Source organism: Urocitellus parryii, chromosome 10, assembly GCF_045843805.1.
Source record: "Urocitellus parryii isolate mUroPar1 chromosome 10, mUroPar1.hap1, whole genome shotgun sequence".
Lineage (NCBI taxonomy): Eukaryota > Metazoa > Chordata > Mammalia > Rodentia > Sciuridae > Urocitellus > Urocitellus parryii.
In genome coordinates this window covers 121,612,782-121,640,215 of record NC_135540.1, presented here as the reverse complement: position 1 = coordinate 121,640,215, position 27,434 = coordinate 121,612,782, and the positions used below count along the sequence as shown (strand labels likewise).

The following is a 27,434-nucleotide window of genomic DNA, read 5'->3' as shown; positions in this document are numbered from 1 at the left end:
ATAACAATATCATTTAAATCAATAAGAAGCAATAAATATTTAAGTAAAGCTTTCTTGCATTTAAATTACATGAGTATAATTATCTACTTACTAAAAAAATACCATTCCATATAATGTATTCAGGCATCAGGTGAATTAGCAAATATTCTGTCAGCACCACACCATTTTATTAAAAACAATAGTTAAGTTGCAAAACAGTGAACTTTCCTACTGTAAGTTGTGATAATATGTGGATCAAAGCTGTAGAACAGTCTGTCATCAAAACAAAGCTACCTCCATCTCTCGGGCTTGGTTATATTTTGGCCACATAGAAAACATACACAAAAGAAAAATCAGTCTGTATACAAAAAAAACCTTCCCTTTTCATCTCATAAATAATACTCCTATTATTTGTCATGTAAGCTTATAATTGCTTGAATCTCTCCTGATAAGTAAAGATAAAAAGATGCCTTCATTTTCTTTATAACTATATTCCCCTCCTAAAAAGATGAAAGGGCATCATGCATGGAATACATGTCTGAACTTTTAGTACTTTTAGATTGTCCTGGTATTTACTGGGCCCTGGATACAATACCTGTACAATAAATTTTGTTCAAATGAGGCATAAAATGTATGTTTTATTTGATAAATACATTTAATATGTAACTTCAAATAAGGTGGCTCTATAAAAAATAAAATTTCTTTTGCATTGAGAATGCCAGAAATTTAAATAGTAATTAAAACAGTGATAGTAACTTTTTTTTCACTAGAACAGAACATTTCTTACAAATTATTCTATTCAATTCCAAGCAGAGTTGGAGTGGAAACATTAAATTTAAAAAAATCAACAACTAAAGAATACATTAGGGAAATATTTTTGTGTATTTAGTTTAATACATATAATCTATGGGAAAGGATCATCTCTATGAATATACATAGAAAACTATTTTATTTCAGATTATTCTTTATATAAATTCCATATATTCATTATATTTTACAATTGGCAAGAACATACATTAAGGGGGGGTTTCATCCTGGAGACATGGTTGAGAATCACTTTGCATTAAATAATTTACATGAAGAATAAATATATTTTAAAAATATTTCTGCTACGTAGAATTCCATTCTGTTGCATTCATGGTAAGGGCATTCATGGTAGTTACAACCTCTTACAGATGGAACCATCCTCCTGTCACACCAGGGATTTTTCTGTCTAAGCTCTGATATGTAACTAATTATGTCAACAATATAAGCTAATATTTGCAAAAAAAAATCATACAGAAAGTAAAACCATATGGCTAATTCTGGAAAATATAGGTATTTACAGTTATTATCTGGAGATTAGAAAGTTGTCAATGCTAAAATACTAAAATAAAATAAAATGCTAAAATAAAATATAGTGTAGGCTCATTTAAAATCCTGATTTGCATAGAAGTGTGCATTACTAAAGGGAAAGGAAATGGCCTGTTTAAGTATTATAGCAAAAATATAGTAGAAGGACAATTAAAAAGCAAAACAGAGATTTAATGGTAAAAAATGGTTGAAGTGTTTCTATTAAATAGTGAACTATATACAGAAATATTTAATTTTTTATCATTAAAAATATATTTAATGATGAAATATACTTGACTTATTCTGAAAGTCACCTGATATCACTTCCGTATCACTACCAAAAAAGGCTAATTCCAATGTATTTTGAAATTATTTGTTTCTACAGTTGCTCTATGGTAAGAAGCATACATGACACCCAATGAGATTTTAAATTGTAAAAAAGAGAAAAATATATACAGGAAGATGGAAGAAAGGAAAGAAGAAGTGAGGAAAGGGGAGTGATAGAAGAGGAAAAGAAAAGTAGAGCATTGGATAGGACTAAGAGGGAGGGCAGGACAGGGAGAAGAAGGAAAGACAAGGCGAGGAAGATACAATATAACTGCGCATCATCTAATTAGAAGAAGATTCTATGTTTCTTGAGCAAGTCCACTTTGGTTTTTATCTTAACAAAAATTTATTGCAATATTAAATGAGAATACATTTTATTCTGACCCTTCCCAATGATGTTGAAAAAGTTATAAAATTTGAGATGTGATATGGGTTCCTTGAAATGTAGTAATATGCTTTTCATAAGTGATAGCACAGGAAAGTTACCTGCTAGACAGAAGTGGAATCTTACTTTGTTTTCTAGAAATGTCACTTTAAAGAGGACTCTCTAGACTTTTCTTAACTTTCTTTCTTCTGATCTGTGTTTATTTTTCTACAAAGACTCATCACACTGCCTGATAAATACTTGTGTTAATTTGTTTCTTATGTGTGTTCTATTATTGGAATGTAAACTAATGTAAGGAGTGAAATTTTTTATGTCTGGCATGACATTGACAACCAGTATTTGTTGGAAGAGTTAATAAGATAGATTTTTTTAATCTTCTGAAATTCTGTTTGAATGTAACATTTTTTTCCATATTGTTTATGATAAGACCTCAGCACATTTGTGTACTGCATGTACAGTGGTGGCTGATTCTCCAAACTCACAATGAGAAAGTCTTTTTAGGTTTATATCTGTTCTTTCTCACAAAAGAAATCACTGTACTTCATGTCCTGTTTTTTCCTGTCAAAAATCAGAATGCAAAAACTCAGAAAACTACCAGCTGTTTTACTGTGAAAATAAATACAATCCAGCTATTATGAATTCATATCCACACTTTGTGATGAAATGCCAAGTCTATGACAGTTGTATCATGCAATTTTACAGACATATACTTTGAATACCCAGGTGATGAGTCACAGTGTGTTTTATAAGTTGTATTGACATAATAAGTAAAATATGTCTGTCAAGTGGAAACACATAAGACAAACCATGCAACACTTTGTCCCTATCAATCAAGAATTGCCATGAAAATATGTATACAAAAGCATGTTTTACAAAAGTGGCATGGAAAATCTTTGTTTGTTAAAGTCTAGTACAAATTCCACCTCTTTCATTAATTCTAAATTCTCACTCTGCCCAGAATCTGTCTCTCAAACACTCATAAGTCTTTATCTATGCCTGCATTATATCATTTAACACATTATTTTGGTGTAGAGTAAAACTACATCATAGTAAACCGTAAAACTATTATATTATATCAATCTTTAACATAATTTGTCTTACAGTGTACTATAAATTCTTAAAAAGTAGTGGCAATGTTTGCTTTATCTTTGTGCTTTCTGAACTTTCTAGTATGATGCCTCTTCCATAGGATATTAATAAATATTTAATTGAATTATAGATCACATGTGTAAGAACAGATTTTACTTAATACATAATATGTCAAAATCTAACTTTGATTTATTTTGAAATTAAATCTTTTAATTATGTTTGTATGTGCATTCATTAATTTTCACAAATTAATTTGGTGATGTGGTTACTAAGATACATAAATTTTGGCAACAGAAAAAGAATGGACCAGAGATGGTGGGTGGGTGTAATATCATCTATTATATTTTATGCAATTAAATTATTCAAGGCCAATATTTCACCTGCCAAATTTAACCAATTATTACAAAAATGTAATGAATTCGCTTCTAAATGGCTGAGGATATTCAAGTAAGACCTATAAATGACCAATGTTCAGGTTCTTATTACAGTTTCTAGTTAATTCACAAAACATGCTCAATTCCCAAATGACCCAATAAAAAATATACTTGTTTATCTGTAATTGGTGATGCAATAGCTATACATTAACAATTACTAGTTTACAGTAGTAATATGAATGATTGAAAACACCTTATGGATGGAATGATTTTAGTAGGAAATAGATTTTAAAACATTCTCTTGCATCTTTTTAAAAATAATATCTTCTGAAAATTGATTTGATATTTTTAAAAGCATATAGGAGGTTACCAAGCAGGTAACTGAATAGACAATTACTTTGCACACAGATTTTACTGGCACAACACCACTATTATTAGACAGGAGAGAAGGAAGGATCATTTTCTGAACTTGAGGCTCAACCAAAGATTGTGCTTTGGAGAACTTCAGGAGCTGTCATTTAACACAGACAACAACAGGAATGCAGTGGTTTGGGTGGCAGGCAGAGACTGATCAGTAATGTTTTTAGAGTAGGATCATGAACATTTATTAATGAAATAATTCTGTTATGGTCTATTCATATAAATTAAGGGGAAGAAGCTGGAATCAATATAAATGGTAGTTAAGATAGAAAACTCTCTTCTCTAAATTATCTCAACACAGTGTCAGGCAAATAATTGAGTAAGGGCTGTTCTATTGTGTGCTTGTGTAGGAAGATGGTGTTTGTGTGTGTGTAAAAGAGAGACAGAGAAACAGAATGTTTTGTTTTCTTCTTTGTTTACAACATTGAGCTCTTCTACACTGTGTGGAACTGGTAAATTTACACAACTAATGTAAAAGTTCATTTAAGAAAAAATGACTAGAAGTGGGGACATGTGGTAGGATAGCAAGAGGTCTAGTTGGTCAACTGTAAGAATTATCCCAGATCCAGTCATTATGCCCTCACTCCTTCCAGGTACAGTCTGATTATTTTTGACTTCCAAAACTCTGCTTTTAACTTTCATGTTTGGATTATTATTAATAAAGATATAATTTGTGTAACAAATACAAAATTGAAATGAGGTCTACTTATTTTAAAATATTTAATATATAGCATTATGACATGACCTATAATGTCTGCTCAGCAATGACAAAGCCCTTGATAGCAGCGCTAAATTACACACACACACACACACACACACACACACACACACACACAAACATGGCCAATATATCAATATACACAGGAAGATATAAGGTTTTCACAGCTCATAATGCATAATGAGAAGTCAGAATCATTTATTACTGAATGAAGATGTCCAAAATAGAGACAATCAGGTGGAACAGCTGTTCCTTTTCTGAAACTCGTTTCATAAATATTTCTTGAATCTATACATGTGTACACACACGCATACACACACACAGCATAATCATTACCACTGCTCAGCAACAATAATGATTGTATAACAAAAACAGTGTGCTCTCTTTGATTCTTTGCGGTAATGAAAACAACATAGAGGGAAGAAAATTGAATAATAATTAGAATACTCAGAAAAAGGTGGGAACAAGTAAGGAACTTATTTTAGAGTCAAGGGTACATTGATTCCATCTTCTAATTAAGGCACTATGATGATCAATATATAAGGAGTTTGTAATGAGAGCAGAGTGATGGTGTCATTATTAACACAAGAGACTTTGTTTCTCATATTGAAAATGAATAAAATATTTTATCTAATAGTATTACAGCAGTAAAAGTTTCCATTTATCTGAATAACTCAAAGTCAATTTCAACCTTGTTTTAATTAGAAATTAGACAGTTTTAATAATTGTAATATCAAAACATGAAACTTTATTTTTCAAACCTTTGGCATTTTTCATTCTTATGAATATTAGGAAATCTTAATTAACTTGGAGAAAAAGCTGGAAAAGAAGATTATCAGCACGTGGTGATTGACAGGATAATGAAAATTTCTTCTGCAAAATTCTGATATATTTAGCCTGCCTTGAGTTTCTTCTCATATCATCACTTACCTTACTTTTATTTTTAGTTCCGCTGAATCAATAAAAGGAAAATATCCACCAGAGTAATTGAAAAATTCTGATCAGAAAGTAAAAAGTCACTGATATGAGAATTATAAATAGAGATGAACTCCATTTGTCCAAAACAGCATTCTGGATTCTATTAAGTATTTTTTTCCTTTCTTATTACCAACATTTCCCCCTATCTACTTCAGTTTCAACTTACTTGCCATGCACCTACTTCCATATTATGAAACCATCTGCAGTCTTTCAATCCTGGAAATATATATATATGAAATCTTGCTCATTTCTTAGTTTGGTCATTTACAATCTCATAAATAAAAGTAAATTCTTGAAGCTTATTATAACTCTACATTCCTACATTATTTGAGATCAAAGTTTTATAAGTCAGGTTTATTTTGGTGAAATTAGAAATTTGAGCCCAAACCTGCAAATGCCTGCTACTTTAACTCCACTGATAACCTGCAACATTTCATGTATAATATATGAAAAAAACTGAGGCAATTTATGTTTTGGTTTTTACAAGGTATTTCCTTTTAATTTTCTTCTACTAAGTTCATAAAAGACAAGGATATAGTTTTGAAGATAAAATCCTTGTACATTAAAAACAACAACATAAAATGACCAAAAGATAGAAGAAAACAATGAAATTTCAGTAGTCTTGATCATTTTTCCCACAAAACTAACAAACATGAAAATATAGGTATAGTATACAGTATTGATGAAGCTGAGAGAAAATAAGTATTTGGAATTACACTTCTGGAGAGAGTATAAATTTGTACAACTTTAATGAAGTACTTAAAAATGTGTATCATAGGTAAAAATACATGACTACTGAGCTAACATTCCAATTTGAGAAATTTATCCTACAAAAGAGACAAGTTCTCAAAATGTATCTACACTAACACATATTACCCCATTGTATATAATTGCAAAAACAATAAAAGTAAGTTACCTATACTCTGGGCAACTATACTATTATTGTCAAATAAATTACAATGTCATGGCAAGACTATTTTGTCTTAAAGAAATATTCTAGTTATGTTTATTGATATGAGATATTAAAAAGACCACAATAATGTAATTTATTTAGTCAATAATCATATTGGCTGATATTTACTTTGTGTGAGGCCTCTTGTTTTGGGCCAGAGGACAAAAATGGTGAGTATAATAAAGTTCCTTCATTCAGGGAGCACACAATTCATTGGAGGAGAAGTTCATTAAACCTACCATACACCACCACCACCATAGGAATGCTATTTTAAGTACTAGAAAAAGCAGTACTTGGGGTCCTAGGAGGGAGGGAACTGGAAAAAATTATTCTAATGAGAGGAAGAAAGGAGGATGTATTATAACTAGAAATAAAATTTTTCTTCTTGAAATCAAAGTGAACTGTTATTAAAATCAGAGATAACTGTGGCTTGTTGTTATTTTAAAGCAAAAAGGGAAATGTATACATGTAAAAAACACATAAAACAGAGATCCAGAATCTCTTTCACCTTTGTGCTCTGTACAAAGAAACAAATGACATTTGAAATCTACATTTCCCTTTCAACATTATAAAAACTAAATGAGAACCAGATCAAGAGTATCATCCAAGAACATGTCGGAAGAAATGGAATCTCTTAGTGGGGGTTCTAGTAGGTAGTATCTACAAATTCTTTAAAAATATTTTTTCTTGTATTATCTGGATTTAATATCTGTGTGTGTGGGGGGGTGTAATATAAGTAGTTGAGAGAGGCTGGATTTTGAAGCAAATTCTAAAGTGTTATACAACATTCAAGTTCTAGTTCACATTTTGACAGTAAACTTGGGAGTCATTATAGTTTGTAAGTTCTCTTAAGCTCTCAAGCAATTAAAAGTCCAGGAAAGTATTTCAGGATAGGTGTCAGGTGCTGGAGGATATGGAATCTGAAGCTTGGTTCTTTGTCTGCTATCAAGTGGCACAAGCTATAATTCCCTAGCAATCTTGGTTTAGTAAATTAACAGTAGGATTCTGTCTGCATTAATACAAATGTAATCCAGGCCTCATTATGACTATTCACAGCAACACTAGCCATTTGTTTGAATAATGGAGGCCTGTATATATTCACACTGTGAAATCCATGTTTGATTAGGATTCACATTGATTTCTACCCACTGATTGTGTGCAAAGATTCTCATCTAAATTGATTAGGGTTTTTTCCTCCTCCTCTCCTTCCTTTATTGAGCCTCTGAGTGGTTGAACTCAAGGAAGATATTTGTGTGCTTTGGCAAAAAGTATTTTTCTAGACTTAAACATTAAAAAATAAAAATAATATTTTAGAAAATATTCTTAGGAATGTAGTGAGCAAATAGCCTATATATGTTTAATCAGTCTATAAGATAAAATCTTGCCTTAAACAAAAGAAAAGTATATTGATTTAAATTTAACAGTTTTATCTGATTAAGTGATGGGCTAAAAGTCTTCAGTGACACAAAGCCCAGGGCATTAGATGTCATTGCCTCTAATTCATTAAGACACTTTCAATTGTTTTCTCAAGTGGCCTCATGCAGCCCCTGGGGAAACATATGCTATAAGTAACAGGGACTAGATCCATCACTGCTCAGACAAAAAACTTTAATTTCCCCATTCCCATTTCAAATATTTGAGAAAATATCTCTGTACACAAAGGACTAGGAAAAAATCTTAATCAAATAAAAAGACTACATTCCTTTGGAAAAATATTTCTGAAACTTTATTGGTTAGCATAGGTTAAATATTGTAATAAATGGATTCAGAAATTTAGTACTTTAACCCAACTTGAGTTCATCTTATAATGTGTGGGTGTTGTGTGGATGGCTCCTTCCAACTTGTAGTTGCGCTTTCTCTAAGACTTTGGAGTCTTTTCAGTTCTCAGGGAGATAAGAAGGAAGAAGAGCAGCACTTATAGAGGCATTTTATTTATTTGTGGTCCAGTGTTCAACCAGCATTATGCTACTGAGCCTACTTTCAAGGGAGTTAGGAAATATGGTCTAGTGGAGACCAATCTTTAGTTCTTCTGAAATGATAGGCTTCATATTCTTTGGATTAAGAAATTTGCACATCTTATTTTTAATTGATATTCTGGGGAGAATCATTTGCATATAAATATATGAAATACAAAACACTTCCTTTGAAATACCTTTTATCAAACTCACTCTTTAAATTGCAAAAGCTTCTTAATAGTTAAATAGTAATGAGACTTATAATTTTCTGTATCAACAGACTCTGTTTGCAATTGATTGCATGCAGTAGCCCTTTAGGGATTTAATAATAATTTTATAAATCTCATGTGTTTCACATAAAAAAAAATCCTGGGTTTACTGATACAAGTATTCTTGGCACTGCAGAGATTTTGTGATTTTGCACAGTTGATGATGATTATTTATAATGGTAGAGTAGGTAATGACTTTAAAAATTCACACTATAAGCTCTAAAATTCCGAGTGCTTAGTTTTATTGTACATAATTTTGCTTACTGTATCATTAAATCTATTTAGGTAATGAAGCAAAACATTTTTTGGAGCATGGTGGGAAAGTAGAAAAATACATTCAAAATAATGCATGACTGAACATTTTGTATGCTTCTTATTTATTTCTTAAATAAAAAACATATCCTTAGATCAAAGGTAGAACACATGGATATTTAGAAGCTATTTTAAACCCAGGTAGTTCGACTGTAATTCAGATTTATCATCTTGAGATGTAAGTGGGACACTTAAACTATCCTCCATTTCTAGGCTCGGTTTTCCATGGAAAAGGATATTAATTTATCTGTGCTTGGATTAGTGTTGTTGCACACTGTTGTGTGTCAGCACACATGTTAGGCCTTGAGGGAAATACAGACTCAAATCAAAGTGGCATCTTCTCTTTTGAATAGCTTACTTATAGCAATAGAAATAACATGTAATACTTCAGATGCAGTACAGGGTAGAATTGATGCTTATGATAAGGGAAATGGAATGAAGTAGATGAAGAATTAGGGAGGAAAAGGCTAGGGAAACTAATGTGAAAACCCTTCAAGAGAAAATATAGGGCTGGGGATGTGGCTCAAGCGGTAGCGCGCTCGCCTGGCATGCGTGCTGCCCGGGTTCGATCCTCAGCACCACATACCAACAAAGATGTTGTGTCCGCCGAGAACCAAAATAAATAAATAAATTCTCTCTCTCTCTCTCTCTCTCTCTCTTAAAAAAAAAATTAAAAAAAAAGAGAAAATATAAATGTTGGGGTGACAGGGAAATGGAAATTAAAAAATCAGATAAAGAATGCAAGCTATCTTGTTTTGAACAAGAGACTTGAGTTAATATGAAAAGCAAATGAACAGAGAATCTGGTAAATGTTTGCAATGGTCATTGAAGCAAGACTTAGGGAATGTTAGGATGATATTTTTGAATTTGAGAGGTAGTGGGCTAGGTGCAAAGGTCAAGGTCAATTAGCAGAGATGATCTGGCAAAGCTGATGAGAGTCTCACACATTCAGACTTCATTATTGGCAAGTTCTGAATTTCTGTTTGCAGGGAACTGGCTATGGTTTAAAGTTCTCTGCAGGCTATATTTATTTTTAAGGTTTTTTTTTTTTTTTGGTAGACACAACATCTTTATTTGTACGTGGTGCTGAGGATCGAACCCAGGGCCATGCACATGCCAGGGAGAGCGCTACCGCTTGAGCCACATCCCTAGCCATCTCTGCAGGCTATAAAAATGGGCTTGAGAACTCAATGTTCTTACATGTATAATACATTTCATTATCACTTTTCTTATCTTGACATCTAAACTTGTGACATCTAAACTTCTAAGAGCATGGCTAAGAAGAATAAGAACTTTGTAGTTAGACCTGGATCAAATTCCCAACCTATCACAAGTTGAACATATACAGGACTGTCCATTTTTTAAGGTTTCATGTTCCCACAGTCAACCATTGTCTACTTTTTTTAAAAAAGGAAAATTCCGAAAATAAACAAGTTACAATATTTAAATTGAGCCATTCTGAGAAGTGTGATGGAATCTCTAGCTTTCAGTTTTGTCTCACCAAGACACAAATCATTGCTTTGTATCCATTGTAAATATGCTACATACATCATGCTCCTGTTAGTCACTGGGTAGCCCTCTGGGTTATCAGATTAACTTTCACAGTTAACACAGTGCTGTGTTCAACTAACCCTTATTGTACTTATTAATGGTCTCAAAGCACAAAAGTAGTTATGCTGTCAATTCAGATATGCCAAGAGAGAATGTGTGAAGTGCTTCCTGTAAGTGAAAAGACAAAAGTGAGGAAGGGAAAATAAGTTCATGCTCACTTTTTCTAGCTTTGCTTTTATACTTCAAGATGTAAATATATATAAATTATATAGTTGTAACTGATAAAGGAAATCTTTCCAACATTTTGCAAAAGTAAGATCACAATCATATTACTTTTATTATAAAGGGTTGTCTTACATATTGTATTTTATTATTACTTATTGTGTTACTATCTTTCTGTACCTAATGTATAAATTAACCTTTTTGTCATACGTATGTATATATAGCAAAAATCATACACACAGATACACACAATATATATAGTGTGATAGTCTTTTTTTTTTTTTTTTTTTTTTTGCGGGAGTGGGTACTGAGGATTGAACTTAGGGACACTCAACCACTGAGCCACATCCCCAGCCCTATTTTGTATTTTATTTAGAGACATGGTCTCCTCACTGTTGCTGAGGCTGGCTTTGAACTGGCTTTGAACTTTGAACTCCAGAGCTGCTGGGATTACAGGTTCCACCACTATGCCCAGCAGCGTGATACAATTTATGGTTTCAGGCACCCACAGAGGGTCTTGAAAACTATCCCCTATATGTAAGGGGTGGAGTACCATAATATTGACATTTTTTTCTAAACTAAAAAATATTTTTAAATAAAATGAAACTCTTCATTTGTAAGATTGTTTTTAGCAGTAAGTAGAATAACATGTATGTGAAGGTAAGCATCTGAAGCAATAGGAACACAGAATAAATCTGGCCTAATGATTATCTCCTTTGATACCTACTTTCATGAAAAGTTCCATTTTCTCTTCAGTCTTTCTATATTTTCTTCCTTTTGTGGGATCTTGTTTTGGAATTATGGAAGAATGGCTATGTACAAAAAAGATGGTAAAGGATTTCTGTGCCTTACATCATAGTATAGCAAAGAAAGTCTTAATTTAAGGCAAAGCTTCAAGTGATCATAATCAGGATTTAGGAGAAATTGAATACAGAAGAAATATTCATAGACATGTAAAGAAAAGGCATGTCCTAGTCCCATGTCATGGTAATCAAGGTCAGGGAATGCAATGAGGCATGGTGGAAACAGAGTACTGACAAAAGCCTGGGAGACCTTGATGTCCATTTGGGTGGAAGCATGGGCTGATGTTTGTCAGGAAGAAGAACATTAAATTGGAGATGCTAATGATTGTAGTATGGATGGATGGTCATTTGATTGAAGACAGTATGTGTTTGAGGAAAGTCATACTCTAGAAAGGTGAGGTGAGTGGAGAACCATGAAAAATATTTCTAGAAATATACTCTTATTTATTTTCAGAGCACTATACTTGTCACTGAATAGAACATAATTTCCTTTAATACTTCAAAAAACACTTCAAGGTGGATATTATTCATATTTTAATTTTCTTTTTTTCTCTTAGCCTGTTTTTACATCTATTAAAGACTGGAATAATAACACCTGCTGCATTGGAAAAATTACAGGTGATTATGCAATGCACTCAGTTCAGTGCCTGAAACATATTAGACTCTCTTAATAGTGGTAGCCCTTATAATTATTCTAGCTACTATAATTATTCTTGTTATTTATGCTTAAGAAATGCAGAACCTGATGGTTAGGAAGATTTTATCAACCAATATCATGATACAAATAATTATCAGAGTAAGTAGCAGACATGAACCTGATTTTGGTACAACACCTACATGCTTTCCATCTTACCACATTTATTTTTCACTCTTCTCAGACTCTCTCAAAGGATTGATTATTTTGGAACTATACACTGTAGGCATATTACTCAGAGAAAGAGTATAGGTTTTTACTTAACAATCATTAAATAAACTCTAGTAGACACATCAGCTGTGATCTTTTAAAATCTTAAATATTATATAATTCATAATCTTCATAATCTTACTAAGAAATGATGCTGCAAATATCTATTACATTTTTTGGTCAGATTAATGAAATACATTATTTTATGTTGTTTTTCTTTGAAATAGTATCCAAGAAAAGGAAAAGGTTGACATAAATTTCACAGGATTTTCAGACAAATTGTCTCACATAGAGGACATGTTGCATTTAACATCTTGCATAGCATCTGCCCTTAATTTTCAGCTATGAAAAGCTAAATGAAATGACTATTAGTGTATAAATGCATTAGGAGAGTGACTTGATTCTTAATGTGATTCTGCTAAGAGTTGGACGAAATCCCAACTTTGGCAAGGAGTAAGTATTTGGAGGAATTTTTGCTTGATTGTTTTCAGCTGAAATATTTTTATCCCATTTAACAAGGATTCAGAGTCCTGTACTATTCTTTAAGTATCAAGCAAATCTGATTGTTTGGAAGTAGATGATTTAGCCACTGATTATCATAGGTAGTTAACCAGATGAATGAAGGAAGAAATGTTTTAGTTTGTCTACTATTTAACAGAAAATTTCTCTAAAATCTCTCTATTCATACAGTAATTGGCAGCCCTAAATACATATTTTAACTTAGTCATACATTCTCAAATATAATACAGTGCAGTTTCTCCATTATTTCACAGATTTTGAACCTGGTGACTTTTTATTGAGATTGTATTTTGGAAGTCCAGTCTTTGTAAAGGTATAACTTTAAAAATGCATTTTATTATAAGTACTGAAAGTATAAATATTACAACAATATTTTTCTACTAAAATCTTTGTGGCAAATGCTACAAGTTTTTAGGACATTCAGACCAATTAATCAATCAATTAATTAATTAAATGACTAATGTTTAAGATAGACGATAACAAATTTTTTTTGAAAATTACTTTTGATGTATTTCTAGAATGTCATGCAGCCGTGGTTTCTCATTTAAGCAATTTAGCAAAGCACTCTTATGGGGCATGTCTTACACTAATATTATTGAATAATTCCAAAGAGTAGAGTTTTCATTGGCATTTGCATTAGAAAATGTTCATCAGGATTAGATTTTTATTAACAAATCATTAACATCTTTATATTCGCTCCTTTTATGCCAACTCACCTATGAGATTGTTCCTTGATTCCCTCCAATTCTAGAAATGTTATTTGAATCATTTATTTCTAAATACAGTGTCATTTCCCTCTTTTTTTTTTAACTACAAGTTGTACCTTTGATGTGGAGGTAAATTACAAGGAATCCTGAGGCTGTGATCTGAATGACAACAGCCAGACAAGCAGCAAGGAAACTTGAGATAACTACAGTGGGCATCCCAAAATGAGCATACTGTGAAGACGCGTGTTCCTAGTTTTATGAACATATTATGAAGCTGACAGATGCTATGATAAATTTGTATAAAGATATTGTCTGCAGCATAATTTTTATGTATTCCCTTTAAAGCTGCAAGTGTATGTGTCTGTGAGCAAATATGTGTTAGCATACGTGCCTCCCTGCCTGCCTCGTTTTCTTTCTCCAGGACCCAACATTCTGCTACCTTGGCATCCCACAGAACTGAAACGTTTCTACACATCACTGATATTCGTAATACCGTTTATTTTTACCACAAAGATATGTTGCATTATTTGGCTTTCATTTGGAAAACAAGAAGTAAACCACAAGCATACAGGCAGACATCTACCCACCCCTGTGGACTCACAGAGATAGCCTAATGTTGCATGACCACAGCATTGAAGGAAATACATTAGCCACATTGCAGAGCTGATTGGCTTTGGTTGATCCACAATTTGTATAGTTAATAAATGGAATCCGTTTAGTAGTATCCCACAAAATATTTAAATTTTTGCATTTTAAAAAAGGTGAAAGTGAGAAGCTAGAATCTATTTCAACGTGTTTTAAGTGAATCTAATCTGCTTATTGCCCTAGAATTCTTTCCTGGTTTCACAGAATTTTCCAAGTTTACAGTGAGGAAGCCCAGTCCCATTGTTGCTGACTGGTGATGTAATTCTGTCTTTACCAGACCCAATTCACAACTCTCTGCTAAACCTTGATGAAGTAGGTAAATTCATGTCCACAATGATTCTTGAAATTGCCAGCTGAGTTTCCTCCGAACTGTGGCATGAACGGCATTATGTTCCGTGTTTGGAAAATTTTGCTTTATGTTTGCTCAAACACCTTATTCCTTCTACATGTTTGATATAGTGTTCTATATCATTCTTTATAAGATTACATTTTTCTTTTAAAACTTTCCCCCAAATCTGCATTTCTATGAATCTATGTGTATATGTGTTCATTTATATATGCCTGATGTTAATGTAAACTTTTCCTATATACAAGCATATACCTAACTTTAAAATGTAGAATTAAAAGTGAATAAGGCTCTGATTTTAGGATCTATTTAAATTGCTGTTTATACTATTTTGCAACATAAACAAACCTGTTTTGTATCAATCCTGCTTGTCCTTTATTGGTATTTCATCAACTTTATTTAATTGTAGAAATGCTTCAATTTCCTGTGGAAATTAAATCAGCCAATTGTATTCCAGATATGGTAACAATTCTTTTTATATTTAGATGAGTTCCTAATGGCTACGGACATTTTATGCCTTTATAACTCTTAATTTCAATTCAAAACGTTTTCTTTAAAAATGTGAGAAATTACTCTAGATGATATTCTTAATTAAGCCAATTTATTTAATTTACATGATACTAACCTTGAGTAGCTTAAAATAATGTCTGCTGATATGACTTTAGTGATATTATTCTAAGAGTAAAAAAGGCTTACATATATTTTCATAAAACCCTGGCTTTAGCCAGGCATGGTGGCACATGCCTATAATCCTGGGAGACTGAGGCAGAAAGATTGAAAATTTGAGACCTGCCTCAGCAACTCAGCAAGACCCTCAGAAACTTAGAAAGATATTGTCTCAAAGTTTATATGTGCATATATATATATATATATATATATATATATATAGAGAGAGAGAGAGAGAGAGAGAGAGAGAGAGAGAGAGAGAGAGACTAGAGATATAGCTCAGAGGTGAAGTATGTCTGGGTTCAGTCTCCAGTACTAAGGATAGAGGGATCCCTGGGTTTTTGTTTGTTTCAAAGTTCATGCAGTACAACGCTTTCAGACTATATTTTAGTGTGAAAAACTTTTTCATACTAGAAGAAAATGTATATTTTATTTCAAAGTTACTCAAACTGTAGGATTAGTATAGATATTTTATTAGCACATTTTGTTTAATACTAAACTATACTCCCTCAAACTGAATAACACATGTGCTAATCTTGCAAAAAAGTAGCTAAGATGTCTGAGTCTAGGATAATATGAAGATTTGGGAAGTGTAATAGGTGTGGGAAAGTAGGAAAAAAAAACAAAACACCTGTGTCACAAAAGTAGCTACCCCAGTGATCAAAAGTAACAAGAACTGACTGCGAGCTTTGATTTGTTTTGATGTTTGACTATGCTCAGAACAGCTAATTAAGCAGGGCTGCAGAAATGTGATTTGGTACAAGTGGTAGCAATTTTCATAGATGATTATGAAATTTTATCATCTATCCCCTGAAATGTGGCAAATATTAAGTACAACTTCAATTTTGAAGGTTTTAGTTAATTTCTTTTGCTGCTAATCATTTGTGTGTGTTCTGTGGCCAGGAAAAAAACAACTAAAGGACATTAGTGCATCGCCAGCAACTTTGTCCAGATTAAAGTCATGCAAGTCTGTATTTTTAGTGTGAAGAGGCTTTGCCAGTTTTAGTTAATGCCCCATTAGCTTTTCATGAACTAAAAATGGCAGTCTGCTACTGAGACCTATGGATTTCAAACATTACAACAGGGTTAGAAATGTCCTAGGAATCCATATATGGACAGAGCATCTTGGTGGATGGGAGCCAATGGATCCTAGAAGAAGGTGCTTAGATTAGGTGATGAGCCTACACACAGGCTAACCATGGTCTGGAAGAGTTGTTACTCTAGCCTTATCTGAAAAATCAGCAGCACCCAGGTACAGCACTCACATGTCTTCCCTCATAGCTGTAGCAAGGAATTTTATAGAAAACTTTAACATTAGACATATTGGGGTTTGCACTTCAGGTCTGCCACTCTCAATTCATATTACTAACAAGTTGAAATGATCCAGAATTTCCAGTGTGTAAACAGTGTGCTGGATGAGAAATCTGGGAAAAATTTGGAACCCCAGGCAGGCAGATAGAACTGAAATGAGAATCTGATAAAGTATTGGGGCATTAATCACAGTGTTAAGGCTCAGACATAAAAATGTAGGATTAAAAGGTTATCTGTTGGTCTAGGCACATAATGAACATGTAATGAACTTTGGTGACCAGATGGTTTATAAGAATAAACTAATGAAAAACTAAAGAGATATCAAAACAAAGCAAATCCATCACACTTGGAGGATTGGTTATACTAGGTCTTGTAGAAAATTCCAGGTTTGTGCCTGTGAATCAATCTACCTCCATATATCCACTCTGAGCTGTGAATTTGTAGCTGTGCAGTCAGTAGCACTTCTGTTATGACTGGGAGGGCAAGTTGTCTGGGTTGGGTGTGTCAGTGGCGAGGGCAGGGGTGAGTTCAGTGGCAATGCTGTCAATTGCTTTCACTTGTCCTGGAAAATCCAGCCTTATTTCTTCATCGCAGCCATCTTTCCTTGTGTCCTAAATGACTGTCTTCCTTAGGGCCTTAACCTGGAGCTAGTTAAAACAGAGACACTCATCTTTCAAGTTTGTTAATTTCAGTAGGGAAAGTCTACCTCATTTTTTAAAGAACTGTGTGGCCATTTGTTTCTTTTAATTAAAGATTCTATTTGTTCTGTTTGTCTTTCCTCTTAGGCTGTAGTTAAGCAATTTGCTAAGATGCTACCCTTTCTAAGAAATAATAAAGCCAGATGTGGTTATTTGCCTAGCTACCTTTAGTAACCCAAAGTTTCTCATTTAAAAATCTTATCCCCAAACTAACTCTGATTAATCTCAGTATAGAATGAAAGACAGAAAAACACAGAGAAAATTAAGTTGAAGTTATCTGAATTGTGTGTCATCAGGCTGAATGCTAAGTTACTTTTTTTATTCATGTATTTTTAAATCATGAGCAGCATAATTTCATTTTATTTTAAATTATTGGTGCTTACAAAAGAACAACTAGAAAAAAAAAGTCTGTGAAAGTTCCAGTGAATTCCAATTACTTATAGCTTAGCAGCAGTAATTGAAAAGCTAATTTGTTTAGTAATGAACTTTATCTGCACAGAGAAAAGACAACAAGACCATTACTGATTTCAATGGCAATGACTTACTCTCCAGTTTCAAGGAAAGGAGGGAATAGAACTTGTCTGCAACATGCTTCAGATTGATGAACATTAATCATGCTTTGCTTTTTCAAAAACTACAGTATGAACATTGATGTACAGGCAAAGCACCGGTAGTGATAATGTTACTTATTAGGGAACAAACTATTTGATGGTTTCTGAGAAAATAAGAGGTACAGGACCTTGTCCCAGCAAAGCTTGTTTGGACACACCAATGAAGAAAATGAGTGACTTTAGCTTGCACCCTTATTGCTTTCTGATGTTGTAGATAAGATCTGCACATTAGTACAGAGAATATAAAGACAAATGAGTTGTTTGAAAAGAGATTTAAGAATTTATGAGGAAGATAGGGAGGTCATATTTGATCTGTTCTGGAAAGGCAGAGTGGCTAAGTTTTCCTTAAGCATGTATTGAGGGAATTAAACAGTGATTTTCAACAAGGAAAGCTGTTGGCCACTCCATCCCTTCAGGGGACATTCACAATATTGGAGATGTTTAATTACTGGGGGGAAGGAAACTAGCATTCAGTACATAAAAGTCAAGGATACTACTAAACATCCTACCATCTGTATTGCAGACCACCAGAACAAAAGCTGATACCCCTCAAATTGTCAATAGTGCCAACCCTGGTACAAAGAATCACCCCAGCTTGAGCAAAAGTGTCCTCAAGAGCAAGGGTTAGGGCCTTTGGGAAGTACCTTGTAGTCTAGGTTGCCAGAGATACAGGGTATTTAAAAGAGCACAAGGTAGGTGAAGGCTCAAAAGACAATTTATAATCAGTTATGGACACATTTTGATGTCAGATTAAAGAATTCCAACTTCTTAGTTGTTGCTCTTTCCAGTACCAACTGATAAAAATGTTTTACATTTGATATAATAGATTTTTTTAAAAAAATCTTTTATTATTCAAACACTATTTCAAATATTCAGTAGGCTTCATTCTTTTCAAATATTTCTTCCTTTCTTAGTATTAAGAATTAACAGGGCATTAGGAAACACATTAAAATAACTCCTTACACAAAAGTTCTTTTATCTATCAGGTTCCTTCAAACTTATTCATGAAAAATAGGAGATTGTTCTTTGAGATAATTGCTGAAATTCTGACTTAATGCTTTCACAAGTCTGACATGACTTTCCTCCATTATCCATGTAATTATTTTATGGCGTTTTCATGATTATTTTAATTATATGTAACTAGTGTGCAGTATTTGTTCATGTGTCACTATTTTTATTGCCCAACCTCCATAAGATAAAGTATATAGTTATTTATTTCATTTTCAATTAACTTAAAAAAACTTTTACATATCTGCCTTAGTAAAATTATTTGATTATAATTATCTGCATGTGTCATGCTATGAGACACAACCTCTTAAGATCAGAGAAACTTTTTTCATTAGAAGATACACCCTTCTTAAAAGATTTGGCCTCTAATTACAGAACTACACATGTGTAAATTGTATATAATGTTATATTTACAGAATCCTCATATGGCCTATATTCTCTCTATACATAAAAATGATTGAATTTAATGATTGGATTTACAATTTTTGAACGTTTGATTTTTACAGATAATGACCAACCAAACAAATGATTTCAAAACCATAATTCAAATGCTGAAAAAAATCCATTTTTGTATGAAATTAGAAGATCAGATTATTGCTATGAAATATATATTATCTTAAACTCTAATGGAAAGTAACAAATAAGAAGCAGATTTGGGGTATAACAGTTTCCTGCTCATAGGACTGCTTTTTTGAGAGTAATTCATATAGTAGTTGATGCTTTTCCTTTGTACTTCTGCTAGCCTCTCTTCTTTTACTTTAAAGTTTGCGATTGGATAGAAAGCATAACTAACTTAATATTTATTATGTGGTTAGGAATTCAGAAAATATTTGTAGTATGTGTAATTTTAAAGTAATATCTGATTTTTATCTATTATCAAGACATTTGCCAAAAATATAAAGTATGGACACAAAATGTAAAATAGCATTGTCAAAGCTTAAATAATCCTTTTTTATTAAGCCTTATGTCATGTAAAACCAATAAAAATGTTAGTTCATTATGAGGCTCAAAAATGCTAACTTACAAGAACAATATTAAGACTGGAAGTTTTTATCTAATAACCAAAAAGTAGTACTTCTGATCATGTAGGAAAAATCCAAAAAAAACGGAGAAGGGAGTGGGAGAAACATGGGGAGAATTACCATTGCTGTGGAATTTAGTTCTACATGCAACTCTAATTTCATCATGTTATACAATTGGAATCTATATCAAAACTCCAAGTCCCTTCAAAACTTCAAATCAAGAACTCAATTAAAGATATTAAAATAAACTCTCTACATTCTTTTAATTCAGTATGCCCCATTGTTTGCATAGTCATTTGATTAATCCTAGGAATTAACCAATTCGTACCTTTTTGAGTATTTTTTCCACCTGACTTTTTATTTCCTTGTTTTCTGCTTCTTCACCTCCACTTTCATAGTCACTCTTCACTTGCTAAATGTTCTGTAGCTTGTTCTTTTGTATTAAAAATTATCCAATATTCCCAAGCAGGGGGGAAAAATAAGCTTCTATTTAGTTCTGTTAGTCCTCACCCTGATCAATTCCTCTCTCCTCAGACTCCCTCACTGTTTCCTTCTATTCTTCCTTACACTTCTCCAAATGGAACTGGGCTTTGTGTGCAAATGCACATTAAAATTCATCTCTTCACAAAATACTGCCTTCTCTCATGCACAGCCTCAAAATTGAAGCTGACTTACCTGACATAAAAAGGAAATAATTATTCATCATCAGTGGTGTCTTTTAGCAGTAATTATGATATAAACAAGAATCATGTGTGTTCAGGTATTTGATTTTTATATTTCATTGTAAATATTAGCATTGCAATGATACCTATTTTAAAAACAGATTTTTTAAAATGAGGATGAGCAAAGCCCAGCTGCTCAGTTCCTTTCCAAAAATTCAGACAAACATCTGAATTTAGAAATTGCTAGTATCTAAGCCTCATTTACCTACTGTTAATGCTATTGAAGAACATTTTTAGGATTGTAAAAATCTATCATGATTTCCCTGCCTGTTGCTTCCCCATTCATTCTTTAATCTCGCCATCTGTTTTGCTGAAATGGCAGACTCAGAGGGCAGGGAGCATATCTTATCTAAGAGATGCTGTATGTAAGTGTGGATTCTCTGTCAGCATTTAAAAAATAATAGGACTTCAAATAGGGTTGATTTAAGCCTCCCTAGTCAGCAGTTAGTCTTGGTGACATGAATCTCTTTTTCAAATGGTAATTTGCACCTGTTACCTTCATCCACAGGTTGGAAAATGTTTGCACCTTAATTAATTACACCTCTGTGATGTGGGAGAACACATCCTCAGCCCTGAGACGGGAGACTGGGGCATAGAGAATCAACAGCTTTTCTGATATTTCAAAGCAGATTTCTGGAGAAGAAAATTACAATTCAGGTCACTTTTCATGGAATGATTGATGAGGTGCTTTAGGAAAACATGCCTCTCATGGCAGAAAACATGGTGATGGCATCCCTTCCAGTAAGAGATGCACTTGTCCTTAGCTTATTCTGTACCATCAATTCAATATGACCTCAGAGAATATCTATGTTTCTTAATAACATTTTTGCTCTTTGCTTCTGCAGTGGCTGATGTCATCCTCAGAACCAAAGAGCAGGTGGCATGCAAATTACTTTTAGGTGAGCGTGACATTAGACTATAATTCCCCAAATGGTGGTGCCTCCATGTAATTAAGCTACAACTAAGAGACAAGTATCTGACATCAGATAATCATTTAATAGAGGAAAATGGGAGGCAGTTCATTATTGTAAAGTGTGTTTTCCTTAAAGTTCCTTGAGGATGTGGAAGGATTTTCTTGGCATTCAAATGATCTTGAAATGTTTGTTTGTAATTATTTTTTGGCATGGATACTGAAATGTTGATGATAGTGATAAGTGTTTCCTTGGCAGACATCAGTAGATGTTCCTAAGAAGTGTAAGTGGACTTTCACCTTTAATTTTTCACTGTCAGGAAAACATGTTGTTTGGATTTATATGCTTTTTGTGACTTGGAAGTTGGACAAAATCTTAGGAAGTGCTAACACAAGATTTATGGATATTATAAGAGTGCAGCTTATTTTAATTTTTTTAGTTAGTATAATAGTTTAATATTCTTCGCTAGTGCTGTATTGTCTTTTTGACTGAGCATAAAAACTAAGAGATTATGGTTTTTGAAGTATAAAAAAATAGAAGATTATGTCTTCAAAAGACTCATAAAATATATGTAAGGCAAACTTTGCTAGATTACAAAGGAGAAAATTGAGTTAGGTAGCAAACTATGTAATGTCCATTCTTCCCTTAAAAATATTTCTATATAGTCTATTACGTACAAAGTATGCCACTGTACTAGTGGTACATCCTGTTGTGCTAGTAACTGTAAAGTAGGTGAAATTTTAAAAATTCCAAACATTACCATATTGACCCCTCCAACTTCATCCCTTGCATTTTGAATTAACTTTATTTAATCTTTAATTATCTCATGTTATTTAATTAATTGCTCCAACCCCACCTTTGCCCCAAACCTTTGCTCTGTTCTCTATCATTTAAAACTCTTACCTGATCTCTCCGAAACTTAGTTTTGCATCCATGTAGTGGGGGAAAAAAAAGGTAACTATTATAACTTGGATCTTGAATATCCCTCAAAGGCTCACATGTTAAAGGCTTGTTCCCCTGGGTGGTGCTGTTGGAAGCCACGGAGACTTCAAGAAGTGGGGCTTAGTGAAACATTTGGGATCATTGCAGGTATGCCCTTGAAGGGGAGTATGGGACCCAAATCTTTTTTATTTTTATTTATTTTTTCCTTTTTTTTTTTGCTTCCTGGACATGAGGTGAAAGGTTTTGCACCAGCACTCATTCCCACCTTGACGTGCTGCCTTACTACTTGCTCAAAATAATGGGCCCATCAATAGATCATGAACTGAAACCTCCAAAACCGTTGTGCTAATAACTGTAAAGTAGGTGACTAACATAGTAACATAAAAATTGTTGATGAATTACATAAAATGTGTGAAACATCTCATTCATTTAATCCATATGCTAGTTAAGAAGTAATTTTTTGCTAATATTATTGCCATTGTTAATACTGTTCAAGATTTAGCTTATGTATATGAGCTGTCCTGGAAGGCCTTTCCCTGATACCACTCTACTTTGTTTATATTTTTAATTACATTTTTTGCCAAGTTCCATATGATTGTGAACATAATAATTAGTGTGCACCATGAGAATACAGATCATGTGCTATTTATATCTGTATTTCAATGATTCAAACATTTAAGTGTCTCCAATTGTTGGACAACTAAGTGAGTGAAAAAATGCTTTGGAAGGTACATCAATAGTTGGAGAGATTTCATCCCCTCATATTAAATGTACTCATTTTTTTTCCTTACATTTTGCCTCATTTCTGGAAGAAATTTTGGAGAGTTAACTCTAGAGAATAATTTGGAAATTTGTGCTTCTCCTATCACACCCCTACTGTGAAACTAGTAATTGAGCTGTGGATTTTGCTTTAAGTGGTAGAAAATCAGATGCACTATGCTATCATGATAACGTAGTGAGAGAAGACAGGTAGATGATGAGTGACAGATAGTGAGTGTTTCTTGGCTGATGGTGAATGCATTGACCAAGGGAAGATGTTGATACTCAGAATTCAGGGAGGAAAGTAGTTGGATTCAAGAAGGTCTGGCAGCAGATAGTAAGGCCCAGGCCAATACCTCAGAGAGCAAACCTGACCTGTGATTCTAGAAGTGTGGCTAAAACAGAGATCTACTTTTATAAAAATAAACTATGTGATATGGAGGATGAGTGTTCTCAAGGGTTTAGCCGAACTTCTCCATCCTCAAGAAGTCTGATGAGGAAATTCTTTGATGGCTAGTGATTCATTTTAGATCTGGGTTTGACTGAAATTCATCAGTAACAAAGGAAATTGACACAGGATTTTTTAGGAAAAAAATAAAACAAAAAAAGTTCTGTTTTTATTTTATGACAGTTTGTAATAAAATATTAGTATCATTATTAGTTGCATTACCCATGATAAACCTAAACATTCTTTAAAATATATTTTAGAATCCTAAAGTGACTAAAATCATGAAACTTATTTATTCCTCAGCAGTTAAAAGCTATATATAAGCAAATAAAGACAAAGCTAAATATGTAGAAAAGACATGAGATTTATTGATATGTTATTTTCAACCATTGTCTTAATAAATCTGCATATATCCCCCAAAACATAATTGTTTTACATTTTTGTTTATGGATTATATATAAATGTAGTCATGTGTTATATATTCTTCTGTGACTGTTTTCACTCATCAGAAATTTTCTTAGAGAGTTTAATCCATGTTGATGTGGATAGTTGTGGTTCATTGATTTTCCATGGTATACAGTATGTTATTGAAAGCCTACAGGAGAGTTATTCATCAACTGTTCTATTTATGTGCATTAGAATTGTTTCCAATCTTTCTATGCTCCTGTTTGTACTCTCACGCCATATTTTGTGGTATTTGTGTTTTAAAATCCCAGGCCACTATAAGATACTGCTAAACTTGGGATAAGTTGCCAAATTTCTCAAAGCTGAACACTCCTGTGTGAAACATAGAACTGATAATATTAACTAACCACAGAAAGGGATTGCCAACAGCAAATTTGATAACAAATACCAAGTGCTTACAAGGGCGCCTGCCTACAAGGGCAAAATAAATGGTAGCTATCATTGTTAGTGTTGCTCAAAAGCAATGGAACTGTTTTCGTGAAGATCATTGACTCTCAGATCAGAGGACTGTGATATTTATAATCAGGGTTCAAAGCACAGTAACCATAAACTCAATTTGACATTTCCCTTTAGTATTTTTTAGTTCACTGTACTTTTGTGAAAGTGTGAAGATATTTGAGTGTTTGTTAATCACAACTCATCTACCATCAGATAAAAAAAAAAAAATTAGAGCCTTTGAAGGCTGAAAACCAGTCTAAGGTTCTGTCTCCTCAAGAAGAGGGAGCAGGTCCTAAAGTAGATAGCCTGTTAGACACAAGTAAGTGTTTTGATGGCTCTTCTCCACTGCAGGAACATATAACTCCAAAACCCTCTGCTCACCCAACCTTCTTCTTATCTCTCATACAATATTAAAGAAATCCTTGACTCTGAAACATTTTAACTTTTCCAAAAGATAAATTGAAAAGCCTACTTTTTTCCCAAAATATTTTGTTGTTATATGTATGTGGGGTGCTGTAGTAATCCTTCATAATGGAAAAAAAATTCAGACACATTTTCCTTTATGGTGAAAGAGTAAATTATAGGCAACAGTCCTTAAAGCAGGGTAGGTAAGTTTCATTAATGTCAACAGAAAGAACTGAATGAGATTGGAGACTAAGACTGTGCTTCCCTATAGTACAAGATTATAAATTTAGATGTAAATACGTATTCAAAAAGGAAATCTAAGATATAGGGTACTGGCTTTTGTAGCAGTTTAGAAATCCATGGCTGAATAATTGCTTGAATAATTAATAAATCAACTTTATTGAGATGGTTTGAATAATTTACAATGAAACACAGAATTTTGGCTGGGTGTGGTAGTACATGGCTATATTTCAGCAGCTCAGGAGGCAGGAAGATCTCAAGTTCAAAGACAGCCTCAGCAACTTAATGAGTCCCTAAGTAACTTAGTGAGAACCTGTCTCACAATAAAAAAAAAGAAAGGAAGGAAGGAAGAAAGAAAAGTAATTTTAAAATAACTTATATACATTAATGAATTTGGACAAGTATGGACTCCAATTAAGCCATCACTCCAATCATTATATAAAATATTTCTTTCACCTCAGCAAATTTCCTTGTGCCTCTTAACAGTCCCTTCTTCCATTCCTTCCTAATCCTTCCTCATCCATCTGAGCAATCATTCATTCCTCTAATTTTTATCACCATTTTTTAGTTTGACCTGTTCTAACATTTCATATAAATGGAGGTGTACTGATGTCAACTTTCCTTGTCTCTCTCCTTTTACTCAGTAGTATGTGCATGACATTCATAAAAGAAAGGATGTTTTTAAAATTGATTTTTGCTGTAAAATTATACTCACTTTAATTTGTACATGTTCAATGATTTAAATCAGTTTAATTCAAAGTGATATATTGAATGAGTTGAAACAAATGATAAATGATTTCACTTGAGTGCAGAAAGCATACCCACCATTAATCAGAAATGGGAGACACATCTTGAGTTTAGGAGAGGTGAGCTAAACCCAAGTGAATCTACAATATAGTCTCTCAGTAATTCAGTGGGAAGAGCTTTATTCACCATGTGCTCTACTATCCTCACAAAATTCATTAATGTTCTTACAATGTGAATCATTTGAGCTTAATAAACTGACATCAAAGATCCAATTTGTGCACATCAATGTCCTCTTGTATATTTTGTTCATTTGTACACTAAAAGCTAAAAAACAAAAGCAAAACTAAGTCATATGTGACTTAGTAACTTAAAGTGATTCTCTGTGTGTCAGCATGCAGATGTTATGTACATTGAGAAAAAAAACAGGACCAGAGGAGCACATGTGGATATCGACTTAGAAGAACAGTTGGAAAAAAATTCCCAACTTTCTGGGACAGGAAATGTTGAAGTGGATTTTGATAGCAATGACTTCTTTTGAATAGTTTATATTATAATTGTCATCATTAAAAGTCTATAATACTTTACCCATTTGGAGCAACTCTGTAGGGTTTTGTTTTATATTTGCTTCTTGGTTTATATGAATCATTGCATGAAACCGGCCACCTAAGTCCTCCTGAAAAACAGTGCTTTCTTCTGAAATGTGTTTTTTTTTTTTTTTCCATAGGGGAGTTACCTAGTGTGTGTACTATCTACCTAATATTAGAATTCTTTGCTTGGTTATTATTTCAGGAATGCTTTGTGAATCATGAGAATGCTTCAGCAGAGCACTGATGTAATAATTTAGACATTAAATATCTTCCAAAGGCTCATGTGCTGTAGCTGTGGTCTCCAGAGTGGCACTGCTGGGAGGTGCTGTGGACCTGTAGGAGGTGGGGCCATTTGGGAGGTCCTTAAATCAATAGGGGTATGCTTTTGAAAGGAACTTAGGACCTCTCTGGTCTTTTCAGTGTCTCTCTTCTGCTTTGTACTTAGTGAAGTAAACAGTTTGCTTTGTTAGGAACTTCTACCAGGTGTCTAATACTGGAATGGAACCTCATGAACCATGAGCTAAAACAACCTTTTTCTTCTTATAAGTTCATTGTTTCCCGTATTTGGTTATCCTGACAGAAGGTTGAATATTACAGTTACTTAATATGTAAACACTGACCCTTCATTTTTCTTGACCTTGTCTTCTTCTATTCAGAGCAGTTTCAA

The 27,434-nt window shown here is 33.2% G+C and overlaps 1 protein-coding gene across 4 annotated transcripts in view; it reads left to right on the top strand.

The window, feature by feature from the left end:
* Nucleotides 1–27,434, top strand: part of Pcdh7 (protocadherin 7) — a 393,493-nt gene that overhangs the window by 267,494 nt on the left and 98,565 nt on the right. The window lies entirely within an intron of this gene.